A 26944-nucleotide genomic window follows, 5' to 3' on the forward strand; every position below is an offset into this window, starting at 1 on the left:
TCTAATGACTGGTGAGGGAATATGAAGGCAACTGATTAGCGCTAGCTGAAGGGTGGTGGGGTTAGAGGGGAGAGGGGAGGGGGCGGTTCGTATGTAGCCAATAGGGCTGGCAAGGAAGCGGTGGCCAGTCGTGTATATTCGAAGGCCGTTCAGTAATGTCCTAAGACCGAGTGCTTTCGCCTAAGTGGTTTTGTACACCTGCCTCGCGGTTTCCAGCGGCTGGGGTAGCTTAGCTTACCAAGTCCCCCAACGCCTTCTTTAGGATATTAGTGACCCTGAAGGTTTAGTGAGTGCGGTTGATTCTTGAATTTGGATCTTATTTGGAAGCTCCTAAGGTGAGTGATGTGGTTAGATTGATCAGGAAAATATTAGTTGATGTGTTTGGGTGTGTGATCTCGTGGTTTTGTTTTGATGAAACAATCAATGTTCTACTGTGTTTAAGTACAAGAATGATTATCTTGTTGGTTGATGTGATTGCGAGGAAAACATTATATTCAAACGGTGCCAGTCACTTTCGTAAATGTGCTCAGTTTATCTGTTTTTGTTTACACATGCATTATGGCATGATATGAAAATTTATACCTGTGTGTTTGTTTGTTTTACCAATTAGTCACGCATCGTCCTACTGCAGTTGACCTCTCTCTCTCTCTCTCTCTCTCTCTCTCTCTCTCTCTCTCTCTCTCTCTCTCTCTCTCTCCTGCGACTTCCCCCATCCGAATTTCTTTTCTAATTATCGATTCCATTACGGGAAATTTATTAAAGGAAATAATTGTCAGCGTGACCCTCTCCAGCGCTGCCATTACAGTCACATTAACAGCTGTAAATAGCTATTAGCCTGTCGCTCTATTACTACCGAGCGAATGGTTACAACCATATGCCTCCCCGCATCCCTATCGATTGGGGAAGGGAGTGGGGCTGTAATCCCATCCACTCCCCACCGTCATTCTACCTTCTACGAGGGGATTTGTAAGTATTCTTTCCCCTTATTTTTTCCTCGTTGTTTGGTGTTAGTTGGGGAGGTAGATTTATTCGTGTTCTTTCCCCACTTGTAATCCCCGTAATGAGGGGATTTTTTTCCTCAAGCAGTGCGCCCCTGTAATAAACCCCCCCACCCCATTTTCTTACAGTAAATACCAAATAAACGGATATTATTCCCCAAGGATCTTGATCGCTTGGGAAAGGGGTATAGTTTACCCATCGCTCCCCAATTCGATCCCCACATAATAAAGGGCTGCTTTCGTTTATTTCCCATCACTTCTCATCATCAACTCCCCATTATGGGGGATTCACGACGAGGTTCCCCTTCTTACACCCTACCACCCCTTTTTGCCTCTATTGATTAAGTGTTTCTACTTTGTATGGCGACAGATATTATTAATGAGCCTATTTTTTTTACCTCGGGTTTGGGGAAGGGTGGACGGTCTATTTCGGTTCCTTTCTTTTATTCAGGCTGTTGGTTTTTCTTTTTTTTTTTTTACTGACGGCTCAAGGATGGTTTGGAGGATGTAAGGTTATTTTTTTTTTGTCAAGGATCTACTGTATCTGTCTGTCTGTCTGTCTCTCTATCTCTGTGTGTTTCTGTCTGTCAACCTATCTATATATATATATATATATATATATATATATATATATATATATATATATATATATATATATATATATATATATATATATATATGTATATATATATGCATATGTATATATATATATATATATATATATATATATATATATATATATATATATGTATTTATTTATATATATTTATTTTGTATACACACACATATATATATAAATATATATATATATATATATATATATATATATATATATATATATATTTATATATATATATATATATATATATATATATATATATATATATATATATATACATATATATAAACCTAGGTGGACAAGGGCATGTACATGTACGCTTTTCACATAAGATTATTATATATATATATATATATATATATATATATATATATATATGTATATATATATATATGTATATATATATATATGTATATATATATATGTATATATATATATATGTATATATATATATGTATATATATATATGTATATATATATATATATATATATATATATATATATATATATATATATATATATATATATATATATATATATCCAGTGTGGACACAGGCATACATGTGTGCGCATTCACATAAGATTTATAAATTTCATATTCATAATATCATATTGAAAATATGCTTACACTTACTTTTTTTTTTGTATTATGCCGATGCTGTGCAACTGTGTGATGTGTGTACGCTCTGATTCAAGTCTCCGTTGGACTTGAAGGCTTGTCGGTGAATTTAATTCTCCAATCAAGAGTACCTCGTTAAAAACTTGTACGGCGTTCTTTGCAGACTTGCGTCTTGAAGTTTGCTTAAAAATATTACATTTTATCTCTCAGAGTGAAAACCACAGAGTGAAAACCTGATCTGTCCAACTGGAAGTTTTTCCTCCAAAACCGCACGAACAGCAAAAACCTCCATTGCCTAACTCGAGTTTCTTCTTTATTAAAAATATTCTCCTTTATGTATATGGCTATGTTCCGTTCAACTCGGTCAATATTCTAACAAGCTTTTCGTTTACCTGTCGTCGTCTTGCAGGGGACTGCAAAGTGATTATCGATGCACTTGGACGAATTTGTGAAATATTGTTTTGGCACGAATCCGAAAGGATAGAAGACAGTTACGAGTGGGAATTTCTTTTGGATACGTCACGTCCATTTAATTGTTCTGTATACGAGGGTACAAGACTTATCAAACCTGTTTTAGAAGTGGCGGTATTTATGTTACAGGCAGATCGCGAAACCAGGCATTTCGCGAACTGCCTGAAATTTCAGACATACAGCGAAATGCACTTAGGGACATTTGATCACCCCCCAGGGTCTAGTACTAAAGACGGCGAAACAGTGACTCACCTAGACTGTTTCGCCGTGTTTAGTACTGGTCTGGAAGGGGTCAAATGTATTTCGCGGTGTTCAGTACTAGCCCCTGGAGGATCAAAATTAATGTCCCTAAGTGCATTTCGACATCTGCCTTAAATTCCAGGCAGTTCGTGAAATGGCTGGTTTCGCCATCTGCCTGTAACATGTTACAGATATCACCGGTAACCCACGAATAGTGATTAATATAAGCCTTCACCAGCCGCAGTTATCTCTAGTGGTATCGGTTGCGAATAAATAAAAAATAAAGGAAACGTAAAATCTCGAGGAGTTTTGTTAAGGCAGAGGTAAGGCCACAACCCACAAATTACTCCCAGCCAAGTTAGGTTAATTAGGCAAAGTTATGCTAAATCCATAGTGGCAGTGAGTAGTACTATCATCTCAAAGGGCGTACTCCAAGGCAGAGTTCTGATTGCATGTTGACACTGAAGGTCGTCGAGTATGCTTGGCAGTTGCATTGGCTGTCTTTTTTTTTTTTTTCTTCAACTAACGACTGTCCGTTTGGTTTCTTTTCCTCTTCGGCTGTTCGTTTATTCTTTTTTTTTTTTTTTCGTGCCATTATATGTATATTGATTGGTATTTAATGTATATTGAATTTATCATTGTATGTTTGTGGAGCAGATTATAGGATTATATGTATATACATTTTAGTTAGCAGTCAGGTCTTGTTTATTTGCCCTCAGCAATACATTATATATATATATATATATATATATATATATATATATATATATATATATATATATATATATATATATATACAGCATATATATATATATATATATATATATATATATATATATATATATATATATATATCTATACAATATATATATATATATATATATACACTTTGTTAATTGGCGTTAATTACTTCATTTATTCTTTTAATTAGCTGTCATCACCTTTATACAACGTAGCCGTTTGTCACTTTTATTTATTGATATGCTCTAGTAACTTTTTTTCAGATCATATTTAGGGGAACACTATTGCAAGAGAAATTCCACCATATTAATTTTAAACACGATACTGTTTTTGGGGCAATGGGGTCGTAAATAATAGGCGTTCCGGAGAAGTAACAGGAAGGGTCGTAAATAACAGGCGCTCCGTAGAAGCAACAGGAAGAATCGTAAATAACTGGCATTCCGGAGAAGTAACAGGAAGGGCCGTAAATAACAGACATTCTGGAGAAATAACAGGAAGAGTCGTAAATAACTGGCGGTCCAGAGAGGTAACGGGAAGAGTCGTAAATAACTGGCGTTTTGGAGAAGTAACAGGAAGAGTCATAAATAATAGGCGTTCCAGAGAAGTAACAGGAAGACTCGTAAATAACAGGCATTCCGGAGAAGTAACAGGTAGAGTCGTAAATAACAGGCATTCCGGGGAAGTAACAGGTTGAGTCGTAAATAACAGGCATTCCGGAGTAGTAACAGGACGAGTAAAATATAACAGGTATTCTGGAGAAGTAACAGGAAGAGTCGTAAATAACTGGCGTTCCGGAGGAGTAAGCGCTCCAGAGGTGTAAGAGGAAGAGTCGTAAATAACAGGCATTCTGGGAAAGTAACAGGAAGAGTCGTAAATAACAGGCGTTCCAGAGAAGTAACAGGTTGAGTCGTAAATAAGAGGCATTCTGGAGAAGTAACAGGAAGAGTCATAAGTAACAGGCTTTCCGGAGAAGTAATAGGAAGAGTCGCAAATAATAGCCGTTCCGGAGAAGCAACAGGAAGAGTCGTAAATAACGGACTTTCCGGAGAAGTGATAGGAAGAGTTCTAAATAACAGGTATTCCGGAGAAGTAACAGTAAGAGTCATAAGTAACAGGCTTTCTGGAGAAGTAACATGAAAAGTCGTAAATAACAGGAATTCCGGAGAAGTAACAGGAAGAGTCATAAGTGACAGGCGTTCCGGAGAATTTAGCGAAGAGGAAAAAGGCCGTTGGCGTGAAATGAGCATTTGCTGGCCGTTTATCTCACATGGTGCCTTGAATGATGTTATTCAGCCTCAGGGTCAGCCATAGGAGATCTCTCTCTCTCTCTCTCTCTCTCTCTCTCTCTCTTTTTTAAGTTTCAACCTCAATTAATCCCATTTTTTAAAATGGTTATAACAAGGAATAATCTCGTACTTATTATGTTCTGTTGGATTTTTAAATAACTCTCTCTCTCTCTCTCTTTCTCTCTCTCTCTCTCTCTCTCTCTCTCTCTCTCTCTCTCTCTCTCTCAATGAACTTTATCTCTGAATTCAAAAAGAAGCTTTTGTCAATGGAAGCCTAAAAAGAGAGACAGGGAAGGGTAGAGAGAGAGAGAGAGAGAGAGAATAAAACTGCGAATTGGCGATGGACAGGAGTCGGCTGTGAAGTGGTTTTGGGATCAAAGAGGGACTATGTTGAAGAGTGAGGTTTTAGGGGGGAGGGTAGGGCGGTGTTGTTATATAGGGAGGAGGGGTTAGAAGACTTTGGGAGAGAAAAGGGGGAAGAGGGATAAGGGAAGAAGGGTCTAGGAAAGGCATAGGGTAAGGGATAGAGAACTCTCTGAAGTCTAGTTAGGACAGAGTAGGGAGCGGGGAAGGGGAGGGCGAAGGGAGTGAAATTTCCTTTTGTTTTTCTCCCTCCCCCTCTCCCTCTCATCCTTGATCGTTTAGAGCGATTAAGAAGAGATTTAATAAAAGAAAAAAAAAAATGGCAGTGGTTTGGTGATCCTCCTATTTAGTAAAAGAAGCCGATTTCAATGGGGAAGGTGGGGGCGTGGCGGGGGTGGGGTTGGGGGGGGGGGGGAGTTGGAGTGAATGGGCTTTGAGGAAGAGGGGTTCGGCTGGGAGAGGTTATCCCAATATCTCCATTTTTTATTTTCATCCTTTTATTTTCCTCCTTTTGACCATTAAAACTCGGAGGGATGTATTGCTGTGATATTATCCGCTTCACGTTGCGTGCGCTTTGGTATCGATGACCACTGAAGTTGCGACGCCTCTTATTGTTATTACTGATTCTTGTTGCAGATGAATTGAGAGGTTTTGTCATTTTCTTTGGAAATAAGCGGCAGTATTTAATAGTGATATATATATATATATATATATATATATATATATATATATATATATATATATATATATATATATATATATATACAAATTAATAAAGTCTCTTTATATTATATAACACGTTCCGTGATAGAAGTTATGTATGTGTGTATATACATACACGCACACACACACACATGTAATATATATTTATATATATATATATATATATATATATATATATATATATATATATATATATATATATATATATATATATATATATATAAAATCAAGATTGAAATTCCTTCTTTTACAGAGTATTCTGAACCTTTTGCCCGCATGGGAACCAACTGATTTTCCCCAAGAAACATAAAAAAGTTCAACAATACGATTATCTTTAGGGGGCTACCCACACATTGTTAAAAGAACCTCATTTATTGTCCCTATGCAACTTGTACACGCGATTTACCTGCCAGAAAGGTAAACAATCGAATGGGCGATCGTATTAAGATGTTGCTTCAAATCGGCGACTCTCCTCGGAGTACAAAAGAAGATAATATTGGTTGGATGAATATGGGAGTCGGTCTTCGTAATGGCTTCACTTTAAAGGGAAAAGGAAGAAGACGTGGAAATTTGCGTCTTATGCTCAAGTTAGAATTGTATTTTTTTTTTTTTTTATAAATTTGGGAGCCATTATGTGACTATAGTATCGCAAGCAAGACACTAATTTCTTGATTTTAGAAATTTGAGAAGAAATATTCGTGGAACTCTGTAGTCAGGAAGGTATTGTTGGCAGTTTCTGTTAGATGTTGTAAAACAGAATATGCGTAATATTAAGGACATAGTTTGTTAGTGAAAAATGATGCAAAATATATGGCAGAAAATCTTGATGAATGTAGAATGGAATTGAAAATAGAATCAATATATCAAGTTATGTTTTGTAAATAATGAAATATGAAGAAATGATAGTAACTTTGAAGATCGTTTCGATGATGTAAAAAGGTTTTTCCTCTCCCTCATAAAAGAATATTAAAAAATGAATGTGTAAAAGAATATAAAACTAGAAGCATATGAAAAATACTTGAAATGCTATAAGATGTAACATGAAGTTAAATAAACTTCGTCAATAGTTTTTATGACCAATGCAGAGCCTTATCCTGTTTCTGAGGATGACATAGGACAAAGGGAGAAAAAAAACATGGGACATAAAAACGAAAAATCCACGATAAAAAAGAAGCACAAAACAATATGAAACATAAAGCTGGAAGAAATTAAGTTATATAATGCCTTTTAGAGTATGCAAAGCTGCCGTCCGGGGGTACCTCTATCGCGCCATCTCTCTTTTTTCTTTTATATCTTTATGAATACTCTCTCCAAGATAGCTTTGTACGCGCGTCCCTACGCCTAATTACTATGCTAATTCCATTCTCTTCATTTACAGGTAAATCCTATTTTGAGATGCTGAGCGCAGGCTGGGCGTCGGCGGCGCGCCTTCGACTGCAGTAAGGTAGCGACAAAGCTCGGTGTTTTTTTTTTTTCCTTGTTAGTTTTTTGTTTTTTGTTTTCGGGAAGGTTTTGTTTTTAGTTATTGGTTGTTTTTTAATTTCCTTGTTAGGTTTTTTGATGTTTTTGGGAAGGTTTTGTCTTTGTTATATTTTTTATTTTCCTCGTTAGGTTTTTCTTGGTTTTCGGGAAGGTTTTGTTTTTAATTGTTATTTCCTTTTAGGGTTTTTTGTTGGGAAGGTTTTGTTTTTAATTATTTTGTTTTTCCTTGTTAGTTTATTTTGGGGAAGTTTTGTTTTTAATTACTGGTTGTCTTTTATTTTCCTTGTTAGTTTTTTAGTTTTGGGAAGGTTTTGTTTTTAATAATTGTTTGTTTTCTTATTTTCCTTGTTAGATTTTTCGTATTGTTTTGCGAAGGTTGTCCTTTGAATTATTTTTTTTTATTTTCATTGGTATGGTTTTTGTTTTTGTTTTTGGCGAAGGTTTTCTTTTTAATTATTGTTTGTTTTTTATTTTTCTTATTACGCTTTTCTTGTTGTTTTTTCGAAGTTCTTGTTATTAATTATTGTTCTGTTCCTTGTTTGCTTCCTTGTTCTTTATGAGGTTATGCTTGTTTGTGGTTAATGATCAGAAGTTTTTTCTTGATTTGCTTGTAATTTTGCCTATTTTGTTTAAGCCGCTCTGGACAAGGCTTCTTAATTTCCAAGTCTTGCCTTCCTCATTTATTGCACTGACATGTCTTATTGTTTATTGACTTTTGTGAAGACTAGTATTTAAGTAATATATATATATATATATATATATATATATATATATATATATATATATATATATATATATATATATGCATGTGTATGTATGCATGTATATGTTAGTTATTTCGATTATTATAGGCCCCTCGAAGTGGCCTGCGGGATATAACAAATTCCTGTATCTGTACCTTTGTGATTTTATACGTCCGTCCCAAAGATTTTAAGGTGCAGTCATAATTTTATTGACAAAGTTGGGGAGGTGAGGGTTTTAAGCAACTCTATGAGCTTGTCATTGCTTATTTCTGTATTTATTCATATATTTCCCCTTAGCATGGGGACAGTGCTGTCGGTAAACCTCATGCGGTGCAATGTAGGCATTACTTAAGGTTCTTTGCAGCCTACCTTTGGCCCCTAGCTGCAACCCCTTTCATTCCTATTACTGTACCTCTGTTCATATTCTCTTTCTTCCATCTTACTTTCCACCCTCTCCTGACAGTTGATTCATAGTGCAACTGCGAGGTTTTCCTCCTGTTACACCTTTCAAACCTTCTTTACTCTCAGTTTCAGTTTCAGAGGTGAATGACCTCACAGGTCCCATCGCTTGGCCATTAGCCTGAATTGTATATTCTATTCTATTCACTTATTTTTCATTAATGTTGGCATCATGCGGAATACTGTACATTGAATCGTTACCGTGCGCTCTCTCTCTCTCTCTCTCTCTCTCTCTCTCTCTCTCTCTCTCTCTCTCTCTCAGAGCTACACCAGAACAAACTTTCAGAAGGGTAGCAAAGTAGACTGACAGGGACTTTAGGAAGACAAAAGGTATATCCACGAGTAGGTAATTGTGTAGACTGACAGTTGAGACAGCTGAGGAGAGGAGGAGACGGAGGAGGAGGAGGAGAAACAGAAGGAATGCCTAACTTCTTCCGAAATGCCAGCACTGTCTTTCCTGCTGTCCTATAAATATAGAATTCAATGGGAAGAATGGGTGAAATAGTGGGAATGTAGAGAGAATTGTAAGAAACTATGGAATATGAGATGTAGGGAAATATAGGTGAAACAGGGAAGTAACAACTGTTGATGAGAGAGAGAGAGAGAGAGAGAGAGAGAGAGAGAGAGAGAGAGAGAGAGCGCGCACAGTGAAAAAATGATAAGGCTAAGTTGAAGGAGTAAGAAAATTAAGTTACGTTTAAAGTTGCGGAAAAGGATGTGGGTTGTAAATAGGCTGTGGAATGGAATATAGAGTTTAGGCCAAAGGACAAGCGCTGGGACCTGTGAGGTCATTCAGCTCTGAAACGGAAATTTGCGAGTAACAAGTTACAAAGGTGTAACAGGAAGAAAACCTCGCTGTTGGACTATGAAATAATTGTTAGAAGAGGGTGGAAAGTAAGATGGAAGAAAGATAATATGAACGGAGGTGCAGTAAAAGGAATGAAATGGGGTGCAGCTAGGGGCCGAAGGGACGCTGCAAAGAACTTTAGGTAATGCCTACAGTGAGGCGCACTGGCGGCACCACCCCCCTACTGGGAAATACCTGGTATTTGCTGATAATAAGTATATCTTAGTTTAACCAGACCACTCAGCTGATTAACAGCTCTCCTATGGCTGGCCCGAAGGATTAGATTTATTTTACGTGGCTAAGTACCAGCTGGTTACCTAGCATCGGGACCTACAGCTTATTGTGGAATCCGAACCACATTATGACGAGAAGTGAATTTCTATCACCAAAAATAAATTCCTCTAATTCTTCACTGGCCGCTCGGAGAGTCGAACGCTGGGCCAACAGCGTGCTAGCCGAGAGCTCTACCTACCCCTCCAACAAAGAACTATTTGCTGATAATACATCGCTGATTGGACATAGACACGAGAAACTGTAGGGGCTATTGAAAGAGTTTGAGAGGAGGAAGTTGACAGAAAAATAAGCAAGAGTAAGGTTACGAGGGTAAATCGGAAAAATTGGAAGTAGATACGGATAGTATTTGAGAACAAATATTTCAGATGATGGTAGGATGAGAGAAGAGGTGATTCACAGAATAGGTGAAGTGAGGAGAGTAACAGGGCGCGTGCAAAAGATACGGAAGACACTTGAGTGTTTATGGGACCCAAGGCTAGTTCCCCCCGTAGGGGGGTAGTGCCATCAGTGCAACTCATGCGGTGCACTGTAAGCCTTACTTAGGGTTCTTTGCAGCGTCCCTTCGGCCCCTAGCTGCAACCCTCTTCATTCCTTTTACTGTTCTTATATCTTCCTTTCCACCCTCTCCTAACAATTGTTTCATAGTGCGGCTGCGAGGCTTTCCTCCTGTTACACCTTTCGAACCTTTCGACCATCAATTTCCCTTTCAGCGCTGAATGTCCTCATAGATCTCAGCGCTTGGCCTTGGGACAAGATTCTGTATTCCTATATTCCCAAGGTTAGAATATATGAAGGCTTTGTTGAGTCAACTCTTATGAATAGAAGTAAGGTTCGGATGTTGATTGTGAACTAATTTTAAAAAGTTGAAGCTTAAGAGTGAATAATTTGAGTCGTATGTGTGGCAAGAGAAGAACTGAAAGGGTGAGAAATGTCGATATATGCAGATGCATTGGTAAAACTGTTGGTGTAAGTGAAAGAATTCATCTTTTTTTTTTATTGTAGTGAAACACGTTTCAATGTGGACAGAAGAATGGTAAAAGGGTTTTGCCTTTCTACTGTCCGCCTTAAAACATGTTTCAGTAAATTTGAATAATTAATAAAGTAATTAATAACTTTAAGCAAAGAGTTATTTTTGCCCACCATATATATATATATATATATATATATATATATATATATATATATATATATATATATATATATATATATATATATATACACACACATATATATATATATATATATATATATATATATATATATATATATATATATATATATATATATATATATTACGCTGTTCATATTACTTTGATAGCTCACGCAGCCAAGGCAGCCTTCTTCATCAGCGCAGCGAGTCAATCAATAACCTAAATGATAACCCTTATGGTAGACATGCCGTTCCGATTTATTGAGGTAAAAAGCAGCGGAATTCCAGGAAACTTTAGATTTACTTTAGTTCGTTTAATTAAAATTCCTCGCTTAATTCTCGTTCCCATTAAATTAATTGTGACCCCGACGGCGCGTAGGACGCTGCAGGTGCCAATTTCTCTAATTGGATTTAATTGTTACGGTGACCAAACAGGTGATAGGTAGATGCGAGTGATGCGATTTGCATAACGCGAGCGAAAAGATATGGAAACATGGACAAGAGTTATCTGAAAGCAGTGATATTATAAGTAATTTAGTGAATATAAAGACCGTTTGAATGATCGGGCGAATATGAAAGCGTAGGTTCAGTAAGAGAAAACATAAAAGTAAAATCAAGAAAATATATGTTTAGTTATATGTAAAAGTGTAATTGAATTAAGATATTTTCTCTTAAATACTGAATGTCACCAAAGGCAACATTTGCACAATGATATCTGATGGGGAAACAGTAAAGTTAAATTGAGAGAGAATAATATTTAATATAGATATGCAGGATACCCCCTAAAAAAGAAATAAAAACAGACTAGAAATTAATGATGACGTACCTGATACGAAGAATTCTTGTGTTCCGCCCTAACTCTCAGGGACTTACTCTGATGATCATTTTGATATTCAACAAAACTGAGGCGTTTACCAAGTTGTTCGCAAGCAGGGAGGCACTGTATATTATTTTGCCATTTGTGTTCATAAGATGTTCATAAAGGTACGCACATCTTCGCTTTGTATACAAGAATGTGCATATATAATTTATTCTTTCAAAGCTAAACTCCCCCACTCCCCACAACCCAGGGTGGGAACAAGACCTAACAGTCAATGCTACATTCATCTTAAAAGAGGAATCGGTAATGAACCTTCTGTGCTGAAAACTTCCACATCCGTACCTGCTTTATAGAATTAAGCAGAAGCTCACCAACAACTCGTCGAACCTCCTCTTGCAAACGCTTTTTTTTTACATCCTGCAAATTAACTAGATGTTAAGACCATTCCTTTCAAGCATATCTTTTTACTAAACTATCATCCTCCATTCTTCCCATATGACCAAACCATCTCGAAACTGTGCTCATCTTTCCTTTATGCCACTTCTGCTTCAGAATACTAGAATACTAACATATCTTCATTCATGTCTTTTACGCTGTGATCCATTTGTTCATTAACTTTTCTCACTGCATTTACTTCCATTATTATTATTATTATTATTATTATTATTATTATTATTATTATTATTATTATTATTATTATTATTATTATTATTATCTTCCCTGTTTGTCCCTCTCTCTGTCTTTCCGACTACCCTATTCATCCCCTTTTATACTTGCTCAAGATCTCTTCTGCTATGTGCGTGTATGTTTGTTTCTGGGGATTCAGTTGTCTGTTAAATTTGAATTGAAAGAAGGAAACCATTCAGAAGAATGACAAATAGCGACTAAAATCTAATTATTGTCGAAGCGACTAAAATCTAATTATTGTTGAAACAGCTGTAATTTTCGACAATATACGTTTGTGTATATTTATTGACATGTATTCTTGGTATTCATCGCTGTTTGACAAACATGCGGGAATATTCCCGTGTTTTTCTCTTGTATTTTCCGTTGTGATTTTCCATGCTGATTAAATGCAGACTGACCCAGCGTTATTTTAATTATAAAAGTCATATTTGTTGCATTGAGTACGGATTATACAGAGAGGGTTTATATATTTTTCAAGTACAAAGGATATTAACCCTCGACATCTGAAATTGTGCGGATATGTCGATATGTCATTTGTGTAATCAAGCGCGTATATATTCGGTATATATATATATATATATATATATATATATATATATATATATATATATATATATATATAATGTGTGTGTGTTCATGTATGTATATGTTTGTTTATGCAGTTTATGAATATATATATATATATATATATATATATATATATATATATATATATATATATATATATATATATATATATATATACTGTATATATGTATGTATATTTGAACGGAGACAGAAGAGAAGAGAAGAGAGAGAGAGAGAGAGAGAGAGAGAGAGAGAGAGAGAGTGCAGAAACCAACTGTGTTTGGGGGACAAGACCTATATTGAAAACGGAGAGGTTGATGGATAGATTTAGGAAAGGCAGGGTGTGACATCTGAGCGTGGGGGTTCTCTCTCTCTCTCTCTCTCTCTCTCTCTCTCTCTCTCTCTCTCTCTCTCTCAAACCCACACAGAGCTATCTTGGGAACCACAAATATTTTGTTTTAATTTCACGTAACTTTAAATTTGGTTCACGTTTTGCTGCCTGGGAGGTCCTTGCATTTTTAATATCGACATTTTTAAACCTTTTTTTTTTCTTAGATTTTATTCGAATGGGTTTTTAAAAGTGACTTTTGAATTTTTACAGTATTTAATGATTGAAGTTCGATACTGTTGCCTTTCTACATTATTTTTAATATGACAAAAATATACCGAGTATATTGTGATTTTAGTCTTCAGCCTTTTTTTTTCCTCCTTTTCTTGAATTTTAATAACGATTGAAAAAATGTTTGTGTTTTTTATTATAGTTTTCAATATGGATTTTGTGTGAGCATTGTATCTTTGAGTAATTGTAATTGTTATTGCAGTTTTCTAGTCTATATACCCGTTTCTCACATTTTATTTATTGCAAGTCATTACGGTCACCGTTATTTCTTTGGAGTGAAATATTTATTGCTTATGTTCTCATTATTTTTCGGATTTTGGCCTAAAATAACTTTCATAAATTCGGAAGGTGGAACTTCGAAACTGACAAAACGATAGGACCGTGATCGGGGAGTGAACGTTCCAAAGTGCTACATATTTCAGGGTAGTGGATTTAAGCCCCTTTTCCTTTCCTTTTGCAAGAAAGATTACAAAAAAAAAAAAAAAAAAAAAAAAAAAATTCGCCCTCCATTGAAGCCTCCGTAGAGGGGTAGCGCCGTCTACGCACCTCACGGGGTGCACTGTAGGCATTATTAAATCTTTGCAGCGTCCCTTCGGCCCCTAGCTGCAACCCCTTTCATTCCTTTTACTGTACTTCCATTCATATTATCTTTCTTCCATTTTTCTGTCCACATTAATAATTATTTCATAGTGTAGTTGCGAGGTTTTCCTCCTGTTACACCTTTCAAACCTACCTACTCTCAATTTCCTTTCCAGCGCTGAACGACCTCATAGGTCCCAGTGCTTGGCCTTTGGCCTAAACTCTATATTCCATTCCATTCAGTTGAAGCAAAATCTGTTGAATGGATTGCCTATTTATTTATTTATTTTTTCTATTTATATTGAGTTGAGTTGTCTTCCCGTTTGGCATGATTTTTTTCTTTAATTGTTTAAGTTTGTGACTATTCTAGGGAAAAAATTAGCTCTGCCGAAACGTTGGTGAATTTTTCCTCTATTTTAATATTTGTAAACAAAAATTTACTCTGGACTCGGAAAAGTCCTATTGTTATCGTTAACCTTCTTTTTTTTTCCTTTTTTCAGAATATTAGGGGTATTTTGCAATAAGATACAGAGAGCAAACAAGAAAATGGTTTTATTGACGATATTGTGGATTATTGATTGATTTTGATACCGTTCGAAAATCACAGAATCACACGTCAATTGTAGGAAGACGTGCTAGTCCCAAAATTCCAACACTGTTATAAATTTCGTTTCATTTATTTGAATCTATGTTTATCATTAGCATTTCTCTCGATATGTTTACTTTGCAAATTTGAGTATGAGCGAAATGAAGGATGCAGATGTACAGTAAATTATTTGTACTGCGTATCTTTGAAAATAAATCTGCAGAAATTCGATGTAGTACAAATTGTTAACGCTGTGAATAATATATATAACAGTGATAAATTCTGAAGAGCAATTTTTAAATTACGATGTGACCTTATTTTGGATATGCAGTAAGGAATACTATGCTAGTCGATTGAACAAATGAACAGATGAATAACACGTCACGCCCACTCCTTGATCGTATGTAGCCTTCCTTCTATGATCCAAATGGAATTTTTCCGGACAGAATTCTATTTAGGGCAATAGAAATTGAATTCTGTTTAGGTCAATAGAAATTGTATTGGATTTCTTCATCTGTTTATTGATATGCTTTTTAAGTTCTATTCTGTTCATTCCGTGTATGTTTTTTTTTTTTTTTTTTTGGTGGGGGTCGGCGAATAATACATTGGCATGGCATGAAGCCATAAACATTATTCGTGTGTCAATGTTTCTCTTTTCGTTCAGCCTTTATGACGGATGCATTGTAAGTTCCGATGTATTTTTTCACAAAATCTCTCTCTCTCTCTCTCTCTCTCTCTCTATCTCTCTCTCTCTCTCTCTCTCTCTCTCTCCTTTTGCTATTTTCCCTTTTCTTTGTAATTGTTTAAAATTTTGGTTCTGACATACAAATTCTTATCTTTGATGTTCATAATATAGCAATTTCTCATGATATAACAATTTTTCAGCAGCAGAATACATGTTCACAATCTACCATTGTATACATTCAATGATAAGGATCGAGAGATAGATACCTCAAACTCCATTACCGAGACTTTTTGACATACAAATTCCATCCTATCTTTGATGATCACGATGGAACAGCTTCTCAACATTATAAAAAAAATGAAAAAATAGCAGATTTTTAAAATAGCTTGTCGAAAAGATACATATTCATAATCCATCTACATATACATTCAGTGCAAAAGATAGAGAGAGAGATAAAGGCACCAAAAACTCCCGGACTTAGGATTTTTGACATACAAATTCTTAATACATATTCATAATCCCCCTTTGTATACATTCAGTGAGGAGGATTGGGAGATAAAGACTCCTTAAACGCCCGTCATAAAATGCTTGGTGGAATGACAAGTCGGTGTTGCGACATTGGAGGTCAGTCGTCGGGAGTCCAGGAACGGCCGTGAGAGGAAGTAAGGGGAAGATGGGGAATAAATTGGCACAGGACAGTTGTGGGAAAGGGGAAAAAGGTTAGTTTTTGGTAAGGGAGATATGAGCAGAGGGGGAAAATAAAGTAATGGAAGAAGGAGAAATTAGTGAAAAGTTGACTTGACGAAAGAGGGAAAGTTGGTATTTTCGGGTAAGGGGAATGTGGATAAAGGGAAAATAAGGTAATGGAAAAAGGGGAAATAAGGGAAAAATTGATATGACGAAAGGGTCCAATGGGAAAGGTTACAAGAGGTAAGTGTTGGGTAAGAGGAATATGGGTAGAGGGGAGAATAAGGTAATGGAATAAGGGTAAATAAGGGGAAAGAGATTAGTTTTGGGTAAGAGGAATATGGGTAGAGGGGAGAATAAGGTAATGGAATAAGGGTAAATAGAAGGAAAGAGGTTACTTTTGGGTAAGGGGATATGGTTAGAGGGGAAAAATAAGGAAATGGAATAAGGGTAAATAAGAGGAAAGAGGTTACTTTTGGGTAAGGGGATATTGTTAGGGGGGGGGAAATAAAGAAATGGAATAAGGGTAAATAAAAGGAAAGAGGTTAGTTTTGGGTAAGGGGATATGGTTAGAGGGAAAAAATAAGGTAATGGAATAAGGATAAATAAGGGAAAAGTAGACTTGACGAAAGGGTCAAATGGGAAAGGGGAAAGAATTTACTTTTGGGTAAGGGGAAAAATAAGGTAATTGAAAAAGGGTAAACAAGGGAAAAGTGGACATGACGAAAGGGTCAAATGAGGTATTGATGGCAGGTAATGGGGAGTAACATACGTGAGTGGACATGTTTATAATAAAAGATCAAATAAAGAGGAGAGATTAAAATAGAGGACCCAAAGAAAGGGGAAAATAGGGGGAAGTAATGATAAAAAGAGTGGAAGGAAACGAAACGAAAGTAAGAGAAAGTAAAGGCAAAATAAAAGGGAAGAGAAAGAAGAGAGAGAGGAACAGGGGGCCGAGCATGAAAGGGATTCGACCATCTGCATGCGACAAATTGATCCATTCTCGGTACAGACGAAAGAAGCGGTGATGGGGAAGGGGAAAACGAATCGTAAAAGGTGACATAAGGAGGAGAGAGAGAGAGAGAGAGAGAGAGAGAGAGAGAGAGATAATCTGCAGGTTTGCATTCACTGTTCGTGCCGTTGAAGGCAATGTGTGGAATAAAAATAAAGTGAAAACGAACAGAAAAACGAGAGAGAGAGAGAGAGAGAGAGAGAGAGAGAGAGAGAGAGAGAGAGAGAGAGAGAGATAATCTGCAGGTTTGCATTCACTGTTTGTACCTTTGGAGGCAATGTGTGGAATAAAAATAAAGTGAAAACAAACAGAAAAACGAGAGAGAGAGAGAGAGAGAGAGAGAGAGAGAGAGAGAGAGAGAGAGAGAGAGAGAGAGAGAGAGAGAGAGAGAGAGCGAGAGAGAGAGAGAGATAATCTGCAGGTTTGCATTCACTGTTCGTGTCATGGGAGGCAAGATACGGAAAAGAAATAAAAACTAAAACAAAAGAAAAAAAAAGCAGAGGAAATCCCTTCGTGTGAAACATGGTGAAAAGGATATTGTAAGATATTAGGGGAAAATAAATGAGGGAGAAAAACAAATGGTCCGGAAGATTACCGTGAATTCTGAGAGAGAGAGAGAGAGAGAGAGAGAGAGAGAGAGAGAGAGAGAGAGAGAGAGAGAGAGAGTCTCTCAATTTTCTTATACGGTACTTACTGAGTTTACATTTAGCTGAAGTAGAGGCAGCTATAAAACAAATATGTAAGTAATATGATAAATTATTTTGTTATATATTAAATGGAAGAGGAAGAGGTAGGTACTTGAGAGTAGTAAATATTTAACTTCTTATGAAGACACACTCTTGAAACAACTCCATTTTTAAAGTATTATTTTGTTTATGTATGACATTGTTTACGATTCGCAATGTTGACACTGTCATGTCACACTGTTTTTATATCTGAAAAGTATCTTTTTGCTGGAATAAGATGTTGTCGCAAATATTGCTAAATCGTCTTATAAAATTAACGCTGAAATTAATGTACACAAGTTGAGAGCCTTTGAGATAATATAGTAAGATGAATGCAGTGTATTTTATTTGGTGTCATCGTGATGACAAAATCATATTCTCAAGTTAATAGCTCCTTGTTTCATCCATTTATTTTATTTGTAGGGAATTTTTGAAAATACAAACAGTATTTATTTCTAGTGAATTGTTCTTGGAGGAATTTAGGGATAAGTCTTTTTATATGACGGGTAGTTTTTTCATGCACCTGTCATTCCTCACTTTCAATCTGTTGTTTTTTCGATGCTCACCCTGTCCCGTTGCCATTCCCCTCCAGACAAAAAAGGTATTTTAAAGGTTCTGCTTGTTTTGTGTCCAAATGAATTTAGATTAGCTAGGTGGATTTCACGGAGGATTAACATTCGCAAATCAGATATTTTGTAATAAGGCCATGAAGAGCGTAGAATATCATATGAAAATCCGTTTAATCATAAAAGAGGCAAAAGGCAAAAAGAGAACTTGTACATCATCACCTTAGTCCTGATGATTGATCGATTGGAACTTCTCTGGAGTCACAACTGCCAGGGTTACTGACACCGTCTGTTAGTCCTTATTAAATGGTAAAAGACATGGTAAGCTTAAGACCTAAGACCGATGGTTTCAGGCTTTGAATATACTGACAGACAGGCACCGCCAGTTGTGAAACCCTCGCGTTCCTAAGCATAAATCACTGTAAAGCTGATGATATTGTTTGATCTTGAAAGTACAGCAGCTTTGCATTCAGAAGCGAAGGAAGAAGTTGGTTCCTTTTTGCTTTCAGAACTGTAGGAATAAATCAGTTGTTGTTGAGGAAGGCTTGTAGTTCCTTAAGCAGTACATTTTATTGGTCATTCTTGCATAGAATTTAGAACTACCGCCTCCTGCTGTGTTTCAAGTCGCCAACCCATTTGGTTTGTTGTCCTTGAGAAGGAAGGGTAGTAACGAGAGACCGCATGTTAAGCAGAGGATCAAATCTCTTGGTATCAATGGCACATGGAAAACACAACAAAGTTTAAAAATAAAAAGGTACGTTTCATTTTCCAAAAGCCTTATAAAAATGTTCCTTATCAAAGGACGCTTCACAATAACACTAATGTCATCAGCTGGCATAAAAAAAATAAAAGAATCTTATAGTGATCGACTTAAAAGAGATGGTATGACAGTCCTGGTCTGATATATACATATATATATATACTATATGTATATAAAATAAATAAATAAATAAATATATATATATATATATATATATATATATATATATATATATATATATATATATATATATATATATATATATATATATATATTATACATACACACATGTATATACATATATGTGTGCGTGTGTTTATTGATAACATATCTCCACTTAAACATGTATTGTGAGATATAGTGAACTATACATCGTTTACATATGGATTCCCTGTCTGTATTGCACAGTACCGTAAGGCACGTGTGTATTTGCTCAAATCCATTTCAGTGTTTACCTTTCATTCCATAGAAATATACCACTTTGCAATGTATATTGATTTATTGCCATATCTTGAACCCTTTCCACCCCTTTTGAGTACCTGGAACTCTCTCTCTCTCTCTCTCTCTCTCTCTCTCTCTCTCTCTCTCTCTCTCTCTCTCTCTCTCACACACAAACACACACACACACACACACACACACACAATCCCTTCCACTCCATTTAACCCGTTCTACTTGCAAGAAAGGGCGTGAGTTTATTTGGTATCTTTGGAAAATGAAAGATTTTCTATATGTATATGTAAAATAGATAGAGAGATAGATAGACAGATAGATAGCTAGATAGAATAGATATAGTACTCACAAATGCACGAAGATGCTCAATGATTAATCTCAACAAAGAGTCTCTCTCTCTCTCTCTCTCTCTCTCTCTCTCTCTCTCTCTCTCTCTCTCTCTCTCTCTCTCTCTAAGTAAATTGAGATCTGTACTCACCCGTCCCCCATCTGTCTTCTATATACGTGAATATTTCTCACATAAAATGTTCAATTGTAATAGTTTTTTATATATTGGTATATTTTACTTTCTATTCCCGTTTCTTGTTTGTTACGTATGTAATTTTGTTTTTATACAGTTTTACTTTACTTGTTTACGTATTCGTCATTGTCATCTAGTTATTATCTTGTCTCCCTTTCCCCCCTTTGTTTATTGTAATCAACTAGAAGTGATGCTCGACTTCCGGTTATATTTTCGTTCTGTTTGTTTACGTTTTGACATTCTCTTGACACGGAAACATGTTGTTGATTTATGTTGATAACATTTTGTGTTTTGGTTGACAAATGTTTTTCTCTTTTTAAGTGTGGAAGTCTTCTTTTTCTGGTCCCCTTTATTTTCGCTACAGTCGCAAATATTTAAGAGCGAAGAGTGATGTTGATCTTTTCGTTGATATTAATGTTGATTCAAGGTAAGATGTGTGTGTGTGTGTATATATACTGTATATATATAGATATATTTACATATAGGTTTATTCACACACACACACACACACACACACATATATATATATATATATATATATATATATATATATATATATATATATATATATATATATATATCACCATCTGTTGTTCAGAAATTACTTGGAGAAGTTAAAGATTCCTTTGCAATTAGAGCATATCCTGATTGGTTGGTCAAGATTACGATAGCTTTTGTGCTAGCAATGTCCCTTGCCCATGGTTTGGTAAGGTTTTGAAAAGGAGAAGTAGTCCGGCGTGGACTTCTGGCCTCTCCTCCCACCCAACGGAAGCGACATAGTTTTGATTTAAACGTAAGGAAGTTGACCCACAAGTAAACAATGTTCAATGACGCCAGAGTCATTGGGGGCACAATATAGTCGCTGGCCTGGATATGGTAGGTGCAGCTTTATTGCTTTATCCTGGCATAGACATTTGTAGATTCGATATCTTCATAAGTCTTAGTGACTCGCATTTATTTTTTTCCTCTAATGAGATTAAAAAGAACTGGTTTTTAGTTTTCTGTTAAAGAAAACTATTGTGCCGGCTTTGTCTGTCCGTCCACACTTTTTCTGTCCGCCCTCAGATCTTCTAAACTACTGAGGCTAGAGGGCGGCTGCAAATTGCTATGTTGATCATCCACCTCCCAATCATCAAACATACCAAATTGCAGCCCTGTACTCTCAGTAGTTTCCGTTTTATTTAAGGTTAATCTTAGCCATAATCGTGCATCTGGCAACGATATAGGACAGGCCAGCACCGGGCCGTGGTTAAAGTTGAAGTTTCATTGGCCGCGGCTCATATAGCATCATATCGAGACCAACGAAAGATAGATATATTTTCGGTGTCCTTGATTATACGCTGTACAGAAAACTCGATTGCACCGAAGAAACTTCGGCACATTTTTTTTACATTTATCAAGGGTTTACCGTCTCAGGGTCGATATTAAAGAAGTGTAAATTTAACTATACCTAATTGCAGCTTCCCTAATTAGGTGTCAGGATGGATATTGTTTATACCTACTTCTACTTAAGAGCAACCATTTTCGGATCAACATCCTTCTAGGAAGGTTTGGCGCTTTTATAAAATGACCTTCAGACCTATATGCTTTGTTCTCTTTCAAGTTCAGTAAATGTTTTATTCTTTTCTTAACTTCAACCAAATTTGAGCAAATTCATAAGATGATCTTCGGCACTTTCTGTGTTATATTCCTTTCCAAGACTAGTCAGTGCTGTGTTCTTCTTTCCTTGACTGTTATGTGAGTGTCCAAAGTATGACCAACAGCAACTGTCAACTTTTGGGAATAAATCAATAAATGAAATTTTGTCGGAATCTTGTACATTTTCAGTCGTCCCGATTTTGTTGTTCATGAGGAACTGTGGTTTGATAGATAAAATATAAAAATAAGTAAATAATAAAAGCACGAAAACATAGCATTTCTCGAATTTAAATTTAAATTTTTTAAAAAATTATTCCTTAACTTATTACGAATTTTAATATACCTTTTTAGTGTGGCAGCTTGGGTAAATGTATTTATTGTGGTTTGATCGATAAAAAAAAAAGTAAATAATGAAAGCACGAAAACATAGCATTTGTCGAATTTAATTTTAAATTTTAAAAAAATATTACTTAACTTATTATGAATTTTAATACCTTTTTAGTGTGGAAGTTTGAGTAAATGTATTTATTGTGTGAATGTGTTACAGTATGAGAACGTAAGCCTATGTGGTATTTTATCCTAATCCTTCGGGCCAGCCCTATAAAAGCTGATAGTCAGCTCAGTGGCCTGGTTAAACTATACCGGGGTCTAAGCGATGACAGGCAGGGTAACCGATCGAGACTACAGTCTACCCCAAAGCCAAATCAAAGTCCATCGTGCTTACCCCTACAAATGGGAAAAAAGCACGTTAAAAGAAGAAGTGGTAGTACTACTACTCGGCCACTGCAGTGCAATCACTGTGATCCACTGGACCATTTTGTGTAAGGATTCGCTTTACTCCTCTCTGTCATTCCTTCCGTTTTGTGTCACATGTTCTCAGCAGGCAGCTTCGCTTAAATCCTCGGAAGGGAAAGATTTGTGTTTAGTATTCTTTCTCTTTATTCTTATAACCTTTTTTTTTTCTAGTATGTGTAAAGGGACGTTTGTTTTTGTCACTCACAGTTTAGCGTTATTCTGTTTAATTAGATGTGTTACATCATTAGCTGTATGTATGTATGTATGTATATATATACATATATATACATATATACAGTATTTCTGAAAATATACATATATGTATATATACATGTACATTATGTATATATATATATATATAGATATATACAGTATTTCTGAAAATATACATATATGTATATATATACATGTACATTATGTATATATTTATGTATGTATGTGTATGTATATACATATATACACACGTGTGTGTGAGAATATAGATGGGTGGTGATATACATAGGAACGTCAGGACCTGTATACTTAAAATGACCTTAAATGTATTAAGGTATACCATGGCATTTCTTGGGAAAAAAATATTTGTAGAACAAACATATATTGTTTTAACCCTGCGCCTTTTCCCCCTTTGAGAGGATACCGCCAAAAGGTGAGATATTTTCGGGCTTCAGCAATTCTTTTTGGTTGAGGCTGTTAGCCCCGTGCTATTTTTAACCCTGGTAAGATACTGTTGCTATTATATATATATATATATATATATATATATATATATATATATATATATATATATATATATATATATATATATATATATATATACTTATATATGATGTATGTATATATATGTATGTATGCATGCGTTTGTGTCCATGTGTATATAAAAACATAAGTAAATATGTGCAGCACACATATTTGGTCTCATCTTAAAATACACGCATTTATTTCCGTTTTTAATCTTTTGTAAATATGAATGTCTTTTCCTGTAATACTACAGTGTAATATGATGTTTACGGAAAGAGTGAGGCAAGTTTCTCTCTCTCTCTCTCTCTCGTATACCATTGCCCGGATCTCAAACTTCATAATAATTATCACCGCAGCAGGAGGAACCTAACCCTCACCGCCACTTAAGATCGAAACTCCCGTGTTGTCTCGGGGAACTCCTGTGTTTACACGGATGCGTTCGATACGGCGTTATCTGCTCTTGGTAAATTATGCTCGCGCGAGTTTCTTCTTCCCTCTTAATGATTTTACGAGAAACGGGGGATTGGGTATTGAGCTGAAATAATTATATGGTCGTATGGTGCGCAGGGAATAATATATGGGCGATTTTGTCGTGCATCTCAAACGCGCTGGAAAAGGGAAACAAAGATAAATGTCAGGAGATGAGTTTTTGGTCATTTTTTTTTCTTTTGTTTTCTCTTACGGACGACGTAAGTTATGGCTGATGGGAAACTATTCCATTTTGAGGGATTATGTGACTCATAAGTTTCGCTGGTTTTTTGTCGCTCTGTTTATTTATGTTTGTTTATGGTTTTCTTATTGGTTATTCGTGATTTGCTGGTGCGGCTATTAATGTCCCTCTGAACACATATTGCGCTGAGTTATTGGTGTACAGTCGGATGCACAATGCAATCATTATCTTTCGTATAATTATTCACGAAATGTTTATCATGATGAGGGTATAAATGTATGAGTGATTTTGGTGGGGTGTAAAATACTGGCAATGTGTTATGCGTAAGGAAGATAGAAAGAAAAACAAATGTTTTTCCTTTTGCAGATAGGTTCGAGAAAGCTTAGCATATTTGCATTTGAGCAAGAAAAATAAAGTCAGTGCAGTAAAATTGAAAAGGAATTTTTATTAATATATTAGAAAGAGAAGATGTGACAGCTAATGCAATGATATATTTTCAGTACATTTTATAAAGTGAGATCAGAGACGGAAAGTGTGTACTTTTATGTTTATAAAAAAGATTGTAGTTAACTTTGTGGAAAAATTGCTGCATCATTCTTTATTTTATTGTCCATTACATTGAACATTACATACAAGTTTATATAATATTCTAATTAAAAAACGCAAAAAACAAAAGAAAATTATTAAAAGAAAACTACTCAATACATAATTGATATGAAGTATATCTTTCTGACAATGGTTAGACCCTCGTCTTGAATCCTCAGACTCCGCACTGTTTACCCATTTTATTCCGGAAGCTGCCTGCTCTCTCTCTCTCTCTCTCTCTCTCTCTCTCTCTCTCTCTCTCTCTCTCTCTCTCTCTCGCCATTATGATCTCTCTCTCGCACACCAGATCCTTATTATCTCCGTAACATTTAATTAAGATTTCTCTCGCATCGCCTTCTTATCTCCTCTGAAACCCGAAACCGCTGTCTCTCCGGTAGACGACGTTCATCAGTGTCATCTCTTACATGAGAGCGGATTCCTCCTATCTCTTCTCTTATCTCTCGTCTTCTCTCCTCTTCTTCTCACTTGAGAATCACGATTTCTCTCTCACATCATGTTCCTATTGTCCCTCTCGCATCGGATCCACTGGTCTCTTTGACAACAGACGGGTATTATCTCTCTCTCTCGGAGACTCACGAATGGTGTGTCCGCTTTGTTTATCCTCTCTCTCTCTCTCTCTCTCTCTCTCTCTCTCTCTCTCTCTCTCTCTCTCTCTCTCTCTCTGTGATCAGTGATCCTCAAGGTTCCATTTCAGTCTTGGGGGTATATATTGCATTGAGCAAAGTTTATACTTAATTTCAAGACATGGAATATGGCTTCGTAATTTTATTATTATTATTATTATTATTATTATTATTATTATTATTATTATTATTATTACAGACATTAACCTTATTATTAGTACTTTAGTAATAGTAGTAGAGGTACTAACATGAATCATGAAAATAACAATGGTAATGTCATGACTATTATTATTTTTGTTCTTGATGTTATTATTACTACTACTATGGTTACCACTATTGCTCATAATAATAATAATAATAATAATAATAATAATAATAATAATAATAATAATATAAGAAGAAGAAGTGCTGTTTTTGTGATTATCTTCTGTCTTCTTTTACTACTACTACTACTACTACTACTACTACTACTACTACTACTACTAATAATAATAATAATAATAATAATAATAACAACTATTGTTCCTGTGATTGTAATCCCTGTCATCCCCTTCGATTTTATTACCAGCAATAATTTCCTCCTCACGTAGGCTTTCTCCTCTCTACTTCTCTACTGTAGTTCCATATCTCTAGACAAAGGCTTTTTTCGATACGCTACCATGTTACCCTATAAATAAATTGTCTTCTAATGGCCTATGCTTATCGCCCGACAAGGGCGTCCAAAATTGGCTAATTGGCCGGGCCGGAGTTTGAAGCTTGTAGTGGCAAAATCAACACCCACATTGAGAATGTGTGTTTGTATGTGCGTGTGTTTGTGTATTTATAATAAGCAGTTTTTTGTTTGTTGAGGAGTGCCTATATTTCCTTTTCTCTTTGCGTATGTTTTGCAGAGAAAGATAGAGTGAGGGGTGAGAGTTTCTTTCTTGTTCGAGTATGAGAGAGAGAGAGAGAGAGAGAGAGAGAGAGAGAGAGAGAGAGAGAGAGAGAGGGGGGGAGGGAAATTAGGCATAAATGTGGCCTGGTTGTATATTCCTGCATAATGTATGACGAGAAGTTTTGTGTGTGTGTGTGTGTGTGTGTGTGTGATGAGAGAGAGAGAGAGAGAGAGAGAGAGAGAGAGAGAGAGAGAGAGAGAGAGAGAGAGAGGGAGGGAGGGAGAGAGAGAGAGAAACTAGGCGTAATTGTTCCCTAGATATATATTCATGAATAACGTGTGACTAGAAGTTTTTGTTTTGGAGGAGAGAGAGAGAGAGAGAGAGAGAGAGAGAGAGAGAGAGAGAGAGAGAGAGAGAGAGAGAGAGAGAGTAGGCATAAATATGCCTAGGATATACAGTATATATTTGTATAGTGTTTGACACGTTTTTTGTTTGTACGAGAGAGAGAGAGAGAGAGAGAGAGAGAGAGAGAGAGAGAGAGAGAGAGAGAGAGAGAGATCCTCTGTTTGTATGAATATAGCCTGCATTGGGTAGTAATTTAGAATTTTATTTATGCATTTGAACAATTTTGTGTGTGTTTGTGTGTACGTATGTGTGTGTCTGTACGTATGAGAGAGAGAGAGAGAGAGAGAGAGAGAGA

Source organism: Macrobrachium rosenbergii, chromosome 13 (genome assembly GCF_040412425.1).
Source record: "Macrobrachium rosenbergii isolate ZJJX-2024 chromosome 13, ASM4041242v1, whole genome shotgun sequence".
NCBI lineage: Eukaryota > Metazoa > Arthropoda > Malacostraca > Decapoda > Palaemonidae > Macrobrachium > Macrobrachium rosenbergii.